This window comes from Asparagus officinalis, chromosome 4 (assembly GCF_001876935.1).
Source record: "Asparagus officinalis chromosome 4, Aspof.V1, whole genome shotgun sequence".
In the NCBI taxonomy this organism is placed as follows: Eukaryota; Viridiplantae; Streptophyta; class Magnoliopsida; order Asparagales; family Asparagaceae; genus Asparagus; species Asparagus officinalis.
This window is the reverse complement of record NC_033797.1, coordinates 104,061,139-104,072,878: the sequence shown is the minus strand read 5'-3', so window position 1 is coordinate 104,072,878 and position 11,740 is coordinate 104,061,139.

Here is an 11,740-nt window from a genome sequence, read left to right as displayed (position 1 = left end):
GATAATAGAAACTTAGGTTTCTCTATGCAGCAAAATACTGAAGCTACTGACTACTGTATCCATAAGTGATATGTTTTAGGTTATCATACGCAGTTCTGGTTCATCGCATGTCTTCCCGCCATTACATATCATATTCTCTTTTGTTAAGAGAAATATTTGCTGCAGATCCTGTAGTTAATATGCATCCATACTTTATACGATCCACCTGCTTCTGAGATACGTTGTTGGCATCTTTTTACAAGTTCTGTTTGATATCATAACTCTCTTGAAGTTTGTTTAGCTTTTTCTCCGATTTGTGACGAGGAAGGTGTTTCTGGATTTGTATGATTTCCAGTGTTCATGATATTTTGTTTTTTTCATCATTTATGTGGTTTCTTTGAGGGTAATATTGACTTTCTGCATCCTGCGGTAGCATCTATTTTTAACATTATCATCAGTAATGTAGTAAGTATATGTTTCTTAATCTGGTCTACTTTTGACATCATGATGATGATTAAGTATTTGCTTCTTATGGTGCAGATGAGTTGGCACTGCTGTTAGCTTCGCTTGATGCTAGGAGGCATAGATTAATGTAAATTTTGTTACTAGTATGAATTGTTTAGTCTCCCATGTTCCAATTTAAAGTTTTATTTAATTGACTTGTTTTCTTGTGGAGGTCATGGCCAGAGGATTGGCTGGTGCGACTTTCTCTCTTGTGAGGAAGTTTTGTGGGAGGGAAAGAGAAGCAGCTCCCTAACCATCTCTTTCACGTAATAGTTGTTTATTTGCCATAGTTTCTAGTTCTTCGTTACGCTTATTCTCTATGTTAGTTGTGTTTCACTAGTTCGGATTGAGTGTTACTAGTTGGTTTGAACTCACTTACTAGTTTAATTCTTGGGTTCTATAAGCTAGAGTGTTTACATTTAATTTGAGTCTACTATTTTCCTGTCTTCAGCTTCGGAGTATTGATTTGATATTCATCAGATTTGTCCTTTTTCATATCAGGAGACTTGCTGATCAGGTGCAAAGAAGCGCAACCAAATGCAAAATGAAACCCAGGTAGCAACCAATGTGTTTCTTTCTGTTGTCTTCTTCCTTGGATGAAATTTCTTTTAGGGTAGCGGATTGTATTCTATATCAGCAAAAGGGAGTTATTCTTATGTAATACCATGAGTCCATGAAGAATATCTTGCTAGTTTATGGCTAGCTGCTGCAGTACTAGCCTCCCTTTCGAAAAAATGATACTGGGAGAGGTTGTATTTTGAAGTTTCGTATGATTTGCAAGTTCTCACGATCAAAAACAGATCTATTGAACCTGAAACGGTGTCTCCCGGTAAGTTACTAGTGTTACCGCACCTTAAACTCCTTTTTTTTTTGGATTGTGCATTCTATGGGGATTTTTGGAACACTGCAAAGGGTTGTTTTGTTGTCTCCCAGAATTTATAGGAGAGCAAAATTGCAAAATTTCATTTTCAAGTATTTCTAAGGGTTTTTTAGAATTAACATTTTCTTGTTTGTTTCACCTTTAGGGGCTATTTGGTTTGTTGCAAAAATAAATTGCAGCAAATGTTGCATGCATCATTTATTTATTGTAGGAAATCAACTTTAAATTCGTTTTGTTTCACCTTTAAAGAATTCGTGGTATTAGAAAATGGAGAGAGAGAGATTGATTGGTTTATTCCCTTCACGAAAGGCTTGTTTGGATTTCGTGGTGAAGGGAAGTTAAGGGAATATAGGAGAAGTTAAGTTGAAGGAAGGTAAGCGAGCATGTAAAACTTGTTTGAGTAAGGTGAATTAAGGGGAATTTATTTCACTCCGTGCGGGAATTTTAATAAAGTGAAGGGAAGGGAAGGGAATATAAGTAAAATTATGACAAAAACATCACATGCTATTAAGTCATTTTATTGTTAGAAATGAGATAGAGGGTAAAATAATTTCTCCATAATTATTTTTATTTTAGACGTTCCCTTCACGGCATTCATTAACACTGCAAGTTTTTTTTTTTTGGGATTCTGGGGGGGGGGGGGGGGGGGGGGGGGGGGGGCACAAAACTTAAAAACTCCGCTCCTCGACCTTAGCATTCTTTCCCATTACCTATCATAAGTTCATTCCCAAACATGGATGAAGTGTCCCATAACTTCTACCCCCTCATTACCCCCAATCCAAACAAGCCTTAATATTTCGATCCACAAAATGCTTTCCCCATCCATTCACTTAGTTTTTCTCCCCTCCTTGACTTTACATTCTTCCCCATTCTCAAACAAGGATATAGTGTTTCATTCCAACAAAACACTTTCCCCATCCCTTCCAAGCTAAAAGTAGGAAATGAGTTTCCAAGAAACTAACCACTTTCACTAAATCTATTTCCCAAAAATTAGAAAAGGATGTAAGATAATCTCTTCCCAAGTCCTCAATGAGAAGGACTAAGAGGCTGTTTGGTTTCCTGCAAAAATAAATTGAAGCGAATATTGCAGCACCATATGTTGAATGCAATATTTATTGCAAGAAATCAATTTTAATTCATTATTTCGATATCTACAATTATATTGTAAATGTATTTCTAATGCATACTTGGTGTTTGGTTGAAAAACAATTAGTGTAAAAGCTACATAATTTTGTCATATAAGTAGATGATTTTCTGTTTGGATTTAAAAGATTATTTTGATGAGCTAGAATTATTTATATTTTTAAAATTTTTGTTTTGGAAGCTTATAGTTTTTCCTCCCACCAAATTAGTCATAGCATTTGTTACAATCTTTTTCATATAAAATGTAAGTCCACTTAACCTTCCTAGTTACAAAGTTACAAATCAAACAATGTAGTTACAAATCTCGTTATTCTATTTACTTTTGCAACTCTATTTTTATCCACCCAAAAAGCCCCTGAGTGTTGTGTATTGAAACTACTATATGCATAGGGGTGTCCAAAAAGCCCGCCGGCCCGGGCCCGGCCCGGAGCCCGGCCCGGGCCGTGGCGCCGGCCGGCCGGCGAGCCTCAGGCCTGGAAACCGCCGGGCCCAGAGTCCGGGCTCCGGGCGGCGGCCGCGGGCCGCCTTTTGTGGGGCCCGGCCCGGGGCCGCGCGGTCGGCGGAATAGTATTTTTTTATTTTTTTTTATTTTTTTATAAGTATTATATATGTATACCATATATGTATAATAATATATTTTTTATATATGTATAATATATGTATATATTATATAATATATAGTATATATATATATATTATATATATATATATATATAATATGATATATAATATGTATATTTAATTATATTTCTATATGTATGTATAATATGTGTGTGTATAATATACTCTCTGATCTATATATGTATAATGTATGTATGTATGTTATAATATACTCTTTCTTATCTATACATGTATATAATAGTATACTCTCTCTTATAATATGTATTACTCTCATCTTATATATAGTATATATAGTGTATACGACTCTTTATATATTATAATAATGTGTGTGTATATTATATATCTCTCTCTTAGTATATATGTATATATAAGTATACTCCTCTCTATATATGTATGAATATGTGTTGTGTGTGTGTGTATACTCTCTCTACACTCAGTATATATGTATACTATAACAGTATACTGCTCTATATATGTATAGTCTCTCTATATATATGATATTCAAGTATACACTCCTCTATATATGTATAAATATATGTGTGTTATATTAATACTGCTCTTCTCTTGTAATATATGTATATATAAAGTATACTCTCTCTTATATATTGATTATAGCATATGTGTGGTGTGTATACTTCTCTCTCTTTAGTATATATGTATATGATAGTAATATAGTTAATCTCTCTATTATATGTATACTCTTTCTTATATAAGTATATATTAGGTATACACTCTTATCTTAATGTTAGAATATGTTACTCGCTCTTTAAAGGTATACTCTCTCTAATATGTATACTCCGACTCATATATAAGTATTAACTCCTTCAACTTATATATATGATATATGCATGTGTGTATACTCTCTCGTCTTAGTATATAAGTATAGTATATTACAAGGCTACTTGCTTCGCCTCATTGGCTCCAACGGACAATGGCTACTTATGCGATTTTCTCTCTCTCAAGTTATAAATTATAAATATATATAATATATTTACATATAATATATGTATATATAATATATATAATATATAGTTACATAATAATTTATAAGTATACACTAATACATAATTATATAAAATATAATAAATTTAAACTAATTTTTAGCATTTTTTATCAAAAAAAAAAGAAAATGAAAAAATTGAAAAAAATTCGGGCCGACCCGGAGCCCGGCCCGGTTGGGCCCGGCCCGGATGGACAGGCCTATATTAGGAAGTTAACTTCAAATTGTATATCTTTGTAGGAAATATATTTTCGAATCTAAAATCAATTGTTCGTTAGGTGCAAAAAGTGTTGGATTTGTATCTTTTTGTTGCAGGAAATGTCTTTTTATTGTGAGTTAAGGGCTTATTTGGTACATGGGTAAGTTGGGGTGATAAAGTTTACCTAGTTAAAGATTATCTCATCTTCGCTCATGTTTGTTATCCTTTTAAAACTTCAACAAGGATAAAGTTTAATCCTATATGAGGGCAAACTTTTAACCAAGTAAGGGGATAGGAGAAAAAGAGATAAAAAGCTGAGGCTTGGTTCATTTAAACATGTAGAATTATAAAATTCCCCTAAAAAGTTCTAAAACTTAAAACAAGCCTCCTAACAACTGAGATTTACCAGATCCCTTATAAAGTAAAAAAATTGTAAACAATCCCCCAACAATTATAAAGTTACCAAAGCACCCTCAATAATGCACAACTCAGTAAAAATCACAAAATCTTCTTAAAAAAAATTCAAAACTTAAGAAAACATTAAAAAATTTAATACAAACAGCCAGCGACCAAACTTAAAATTTATAAAAAACACCCTAAAGTTTGAAAATTACTAAAAATACCCTAATTTTTTTTAAAATTTACAACAAGACCCTAAAAAAATTCAAAATGTACAAATAGTATATTGAAATTCTAGAAAATCCAAGCATTCTCCTAAAAAATAGAATTTACATAAAACACCCTGAGAGTTTATAAATTGTAAAAAGCCTTAAATTTCAAATTTTACAAAAAACACTCTAAGAATTTTAATCTTACAACTAGTACGCTAAAAATATGGAACTACAAACAGACCGCTAAAAATTTTGTAATTTACAAAAAATACCCTAAAATTTTTAAAAATTGCAACAAACACCCTCATACTTCAATATGAACAAAAATGCCTTGAAAAATTCAAACCTATAAACAATATACTGACAATATAGTATTACAAGCAACCTCCTAAATATTTAGACTTTGCGAAAAAACATCCCCAAAAGTTTCAAAAATTGTAATTAATACCCTAAAATTACAACTAAAGAACACCATAAAAATTTCAAAGATACAAATAGCAAATTGACAATTTTATAAATTTGAGATTTGCAATAAAACCTAACAGTTTAGATAATTTCAAAAAATACCCCAAAAGTTTAGAAAATTGCAAAAAAAAAAACAGTCAAAAAAAATCAAAATTCACAAAATATGCGTGTTTGTAAGTTTTAATCTTTTCATTCTATTTTCTGTAAATGTTGAATATTTAAGGATGTTTTCGCAATTTTAAAACTTTTAGGGTGTTTTCTATAAATTCTAAAACTTTTAAGGGGGGGGGGTTTGGAATCCTATATTGCCATTTATCAATGTACCTTTTTATAGGTTTGAAAATTTTAGGGTGCTTTTTGCAATGTTTGAATTTTAGGATGTTTTTTGCAATTTTCAAAACTTCTAGGGTGTTTTCGATAATTTTTGAATTGTGCATTAGGCTTTCTATAATTGTTAGATTTTTGATGAGGTTGTTTATAAGTTTAATATTTTGAGGGAGATTTTTTGTAATTTTTGTATTTTGCTTTGAGTATGGTAGAGATCCTTTTGTGATAAATTTTAATCCTTATGTCATGTTATACCAAAGATAGGAATGTTCCCCCCACTAATTGTTCTAGGGTAATAATTAATATGTTAAAAGTTTAATCCCGATTGCTTGCTTTAACCTCGTACCAAACAAGCCCGAAGTGTCTTCATTCTCTGATTTGAATTGCGCTAGCTAGCTGAATGACTTTGCTGGAAGTTAAAAAAAAAAAGGTAAGTTGCATATTTTTACCCTCATCTATGTCTTTGGTAGCACTTATGACCTCTAACTACTTTAAGAAGAATAAACTGGAGGTAATCCTTTTCTCCTTATGAACTGAAGGATGAATATTATTGTTAATAAAATGAATTAGGGGTTTAAGTACTACTGGAGGTATAGATGAAAGGATTATCTAGCATTTTGTTATATCTTTTTCTTCATAATAAAAAGTCAATTATCATTACCAACTATCTTGTTGTTGCTGAAAATAAAAATTTGATTGTAATATCTAATGTTTTAATTTTCATGTCAATCAAACAATCCCTTTAGTTTTGTGGTCCATGCAGAAATAATGAAGACGACAACATCGGAGTGATACGCTTGTTAATGTTGCTAAATAGTTTGATATATTTGTGCACGGTTATAAATGAAAGAAATGAGACAATGTTATGACTTTCTGTGTCTTGATCTTGATGAGTTAGTGGTTGTTACCAATTGTTCTTTTAGGATGATGGTTCCGGGATTCACGTAATAAATCTCTAATTAAAGCATCCTGATTGTAATATAGATTTGATGCCCCTCAAAATCTCATCACATAGATTATGCTGAATAGATCTAGCACATGTAGGAATTCGACTTGAGACTAATTGCATAGGTCAAAAAACAAATAGTATATATCATTTTTTCATGGATTATTAGTTGCATAAACGTCTCTTTTAATATAGGGGATGGACACGTGATTATCTTTAAAAAAATTATTAGTACTTACATTTATGTGACTTTATTTCTTCGAGATATGTTGATATTAAATTACTTTTTTATCCACAAAATTCCCATGTTGATGCTAAATTGACAAGTGATTTTCTTATGAGCCCAGAAGGAACGGAGGCAAGTGCTAAAAAAATCATTAGCTTACATAAGAAGCCTTAGGAGCTCACGAGACTACAGTGCTTTTGCGTGACCTTCACTGGATGATTTTGTCCCAAAGATTACGCCTGCCACAGCAACGTTTGTCGAGCTAAAAAAGACACAAGTGGCAGTAAGCTGCCTGTTGCAAGCATGTGCTCTCTCTCTCTCTAAAGACATAAGGGTCCGTTTGTTTGCATTATTTGGAGGGGGAAAGCCTGCCAAAGTTCTGAAAAAAATCAGAACTTTAGCAAACTTTCTTGCAAAATCGCCCTAATTTGGGGTGATTTTGCAAGAAAGCATGCAAATGTTCTGACTTTTTCAGAACTTTTATAAGCTTTCACCCTCTAAAAATTACGTCCAAACAGGCCCTTAAAGTAGCAGTAAGCTACCTGTTGCAAGCATGTGCGCTCTCTCTCTCTCTCCTCTCTCTCTCTCTCTCTCTGAAGTAGAAGAGTTAATTCTGTTGATTCTTTCCCCTCTACTTTCTCTTGTGGAAGACAATAATAGTTCTGCATCTTCGATTTGCCAATGACATGTAATCAAAACATTAATATTTGTAATTTTCCTTTTGCATATAGATGGAGAGAAGTACGGTCTATTCTTCAATACATTAGTTCAATGGAGAGGATGTCATGGGATTCTTAATCAGTTAATTTTGTTAGGTTAGGTGGAGCCTAATTTTCAGATCCGGCCTAATTCGCTTAAGTGATCGAACCGTCAGAACCCCAACTATAAAAGGGTATACATGTAATTTTTTCCTAGGGGTATACATGTAATTTTAAGTCGCACTAATACCCTAACTATAAAAGGGTAATTAGGGCGCAACTTGTAAACTATTCAGAACATAGTGAAAATTTTACTTGCGGCTACCGTTGACGTAGCTTCTCTCATCGAGAAGTGAACCACGTAGCTGTCTATATGACTCTCCCCACCATAGTGCCTCTCTAGCCCCTTTGGCTATTGGATACTATATGAGCCTATGGATATGATCGAGTGTACAGACCGATCGCAGGCATCATCGGAGGTAACACCCCTCTTTCAGACGACCTTATGAATGCCCCATGTGAGAAATTCAGATGCCTCACATAGAGAAGTACAAAGGGGAGGGAGACCCCTCCAAGCATGTTCAGAATTACTATGATGTGAGCATGCTCCAAGCATCAGAAGTAGTCATCTATCGATGCTTCCCCATCACTCTTTCAGGGAGTGCCAAGCTCTGGGGGAACACTCTTAATAATAAGTCTATCAGCAGCTTCCAACAGCTCATCCAGAAGTTCATCCATCACTTCCTGGCCACCACCAAGCAGAAGTTGCCCCTTCATGTGTTAATCCAAATGAGGCAGGGGCCCAGAGAGAGCCTTCAAGCCTACTTCAAGAGCATCTAGGCGAGGAGGTTAGAGGTCAATGACCCAGGTAGTGCAGTTGCTATGTCAGCACTCATGGCTAGCTTGCAGAACAATGAGTTGGCCGACTCACTTGCCAAGAAGCCAGTCGCCAATTATGAGCACCTGATGGCCAAAGCTCACAGGTACATGGACATGGAAAATGCCTGAGTCTACAAGGTGGTAGCCAGGGCCACAAAGACCTCCACAACCACAACTTTAGCGCCAACTTCGGTGCGAGCCCTTGGTGCCTTCTCAGGGTAAACCCAAGACACTCTTGCCCTTTGGTTGGTCGACTCCCACATTTACCACTCGACCACCACAGTAGGGCCTATAAGCCCTTGATGCCTTCTCAGGGTAAACCCAAGGCACATTCACCATTTGGTCAACTCCCACATTTACCACTCGACCACTATGGCAGGACGAAAGACCCATGCCCAACGTAAGTCCTGGGCACCCAACCTCAGGGTTGTCATTTACCATCTGGCTATCAGGATGACCCTCCTTAGAGAGAAAGACCTAGTCGACTTCAGTAAGTCTTAGGCACAGCCCTAGGGTTGTAAAAGACCTAGTCAACTTCAGTAACTAGGCATTCAACTTCTGTTGAATTCTAAGTCCTTGGTGTCTTTTTAGGAATAAACCCAAGGTACTAACCATATGGTCGATTCCCACGATCACCACTCGACCATCATGGGGATACCAAATGTAAGGACCATGAATTTTGATACTAGTTAAAAATAATTTTCTAGTATTTTAAAATATTTAATTATTATTTTTACAATGGTATGTGTATTTTTCTCGATTTTCTACAATTTTCTATGATTTAAAAATCTGATTATATATTTATTTAAATGATTTCGATATTTATAAATTTATTTTGTGCAGTAAAATTTTTTAGAATTAATTTGTTATGTTATCAGTACTATTACGTATTATTTTAAATGATATGTTGTATTATTAATATTATTATGTATTATTTCGTATAACACTTTGTATTATTAATTACGTATTTTTGGTATAATTTGTTATATTATTTCAACTGTTACATATTATCTATCGTATTAGTATAACTAGTACGTTTTACTGTGTATATAATTATCCTCTAATTATTAGATTTTAAATGTAAGTAAATATATTTTATTTATTAATTATTTCTGTTTAATTGTACAATATGAGTATTTTTCGACTATTTCGTATCAATTATTGTAATAGTATAACATGTACGTTTTTAATTGTAGATGATTATTTTGTAATTAGATTAATTTTTAAATACCCGTAATTATTTTATTTTAATTATTCTAACCCTAACCCTAACCCTAATATTATATATATATATATAATAAAATACCCGTAACCAAACCCTACCCAAACATCTTTCAAACCCAGCCACCACCCAACCTTTCTCTCTCCTCCTCTCTCATCTCTCTCTCTCTCTCAGTTTTCGTCCGCACCCGCCTCGTCCCACACTCCCCGCCTGGCCGCCTCTTCTAGCGCCCTCAACCAACCCGTTCCGCGAGCTCCTCCCCGAGCCGCACTCACCCTGCCACGTCACCGTCGCCCTTAGCTGCAGCACGCCGGCGAACCGCCATCATCGAACTCGAACCCAAGTTCGCCGCCGCCTTGAACGTCGGATCCGCTCGTCACCCGCCTTGAGCTCGGACGCCACCGCCGGCTGCTGCCTTCTCCTCATCTCCGACCACGCACAGCCCCGCCTCAGCCGCAGCCTCCTCCTGCAGTCATCTCACCCGCAACCCATACAGCGCCGCCACTCCTCACCCGAACCACCAGCATCACCTCCGACGCCTCCTCCTCAAATCTCGCACCAACCCCACTTCGCCTCCACCGCTGTCCGCCTTCGCCAAGCGCTCAGCCGACGCCCTGAGTTCACCGAGCCGACAAACCCCCTGTTCGTTGCTGTCGAACCTCCTCAAGACCCACCCGAACCCTCAGCTCCCCGAGCTCGACCAGCGACCCGCAGCCTTGGGCCCGACCGCACTGCTGACGAGCCCCTCCTCGCACGTCAGCGTCGATCCGTGCGACGAAACCCCAAGGCAAGATCCCTCTTGCTCAGATCTAAATTCTATACCTGTTATAAATTATTTGCATATTATATTTGTGACATATTTATCTGCGTGGGTTGTTTGCTGAAGAATATTGATCTGAATAATTGATATGTGATAAATAGTGTTTTTGGAATAATTATAATAAGTTAAAAGAATTTAATTTGATAATGGATTTATTTTAGAGAATTTATAATATTTAAAAAGAATTTGTTTTGAAAAAAGAATTATTTTAGATTTTTATAATGAGAGATAATTTTAAAGGAAATTATTCTTGGAATTAATAACTGAGATTTTGATTTTCGTGAGCAAAACATCTGTTAATAGTAGTTTCATCTTGCATTGTTAATAGTAGATTTACTCTTGGATGTTTATTGCATGTGATCATGACCCCTGTTCACACTTCATGACATTGACACTTAGCGTAATTGCATTTATTATTCCATATCGAGAATCATGAGAAGTACATGATTATAGTGACCTGTATGACATAGTTAGGATCTAGAACCTTGTGTGTAGTTGACCTGGAATTTACGAGAATTGGGGTGAGAAGTCTTGGTTCATGTGTGTGGTTGGGATTGTTGATGTATTTTCCAGGCTCGCACCAGTGGATCGGTTCACTCTGGGGTGGGTCTGAGGAACAGTTATATCGTGATTGTATATCGTGGATGTTGGTTATTTTCCAGGCTCGCACGAGTGGATCGTTTCACTCTGGGATGGGTCTGAGGAGAAGTGAAATCGTGGTTGTTGGTATTTTCCAGGCTCGCACCAGTGGATCGTTTCACTCTGGGGTGGGTCTGAGGAGCAGAGATATTATTGCATGCAGAAGTGAGATTTGGACCAGTGGCCTGTTATAGGATGGCTAGTTACATGACATTGTTACTTAGATGTTTATGGATTCTTGTGAGATAAGAACTAGTTATATTTTTTTTCATACATAGATCGGGGTCAATATTTAATTATCTACAATTTGAGACATATGGTATATACATGAGGGTTTCCTTGTTTGGATTATTTCGCTCGACGTACTACGTCTCTTGTTGTAGATTTTTAAGTATTAATTCCATCTATTGTATGATCTTGTTGCTTGGATGGTTTATGATCGCTAGCTGCATGACCTCGTTACTTGGTTGATTTTTGGATTCATCTGATTATTAGTATTCTAGTTGCACGCCTCTATCGTTATTACTATCATCACATGTTCTATTTCTATTTCTGTTATCGCATTGACCACACATATATTA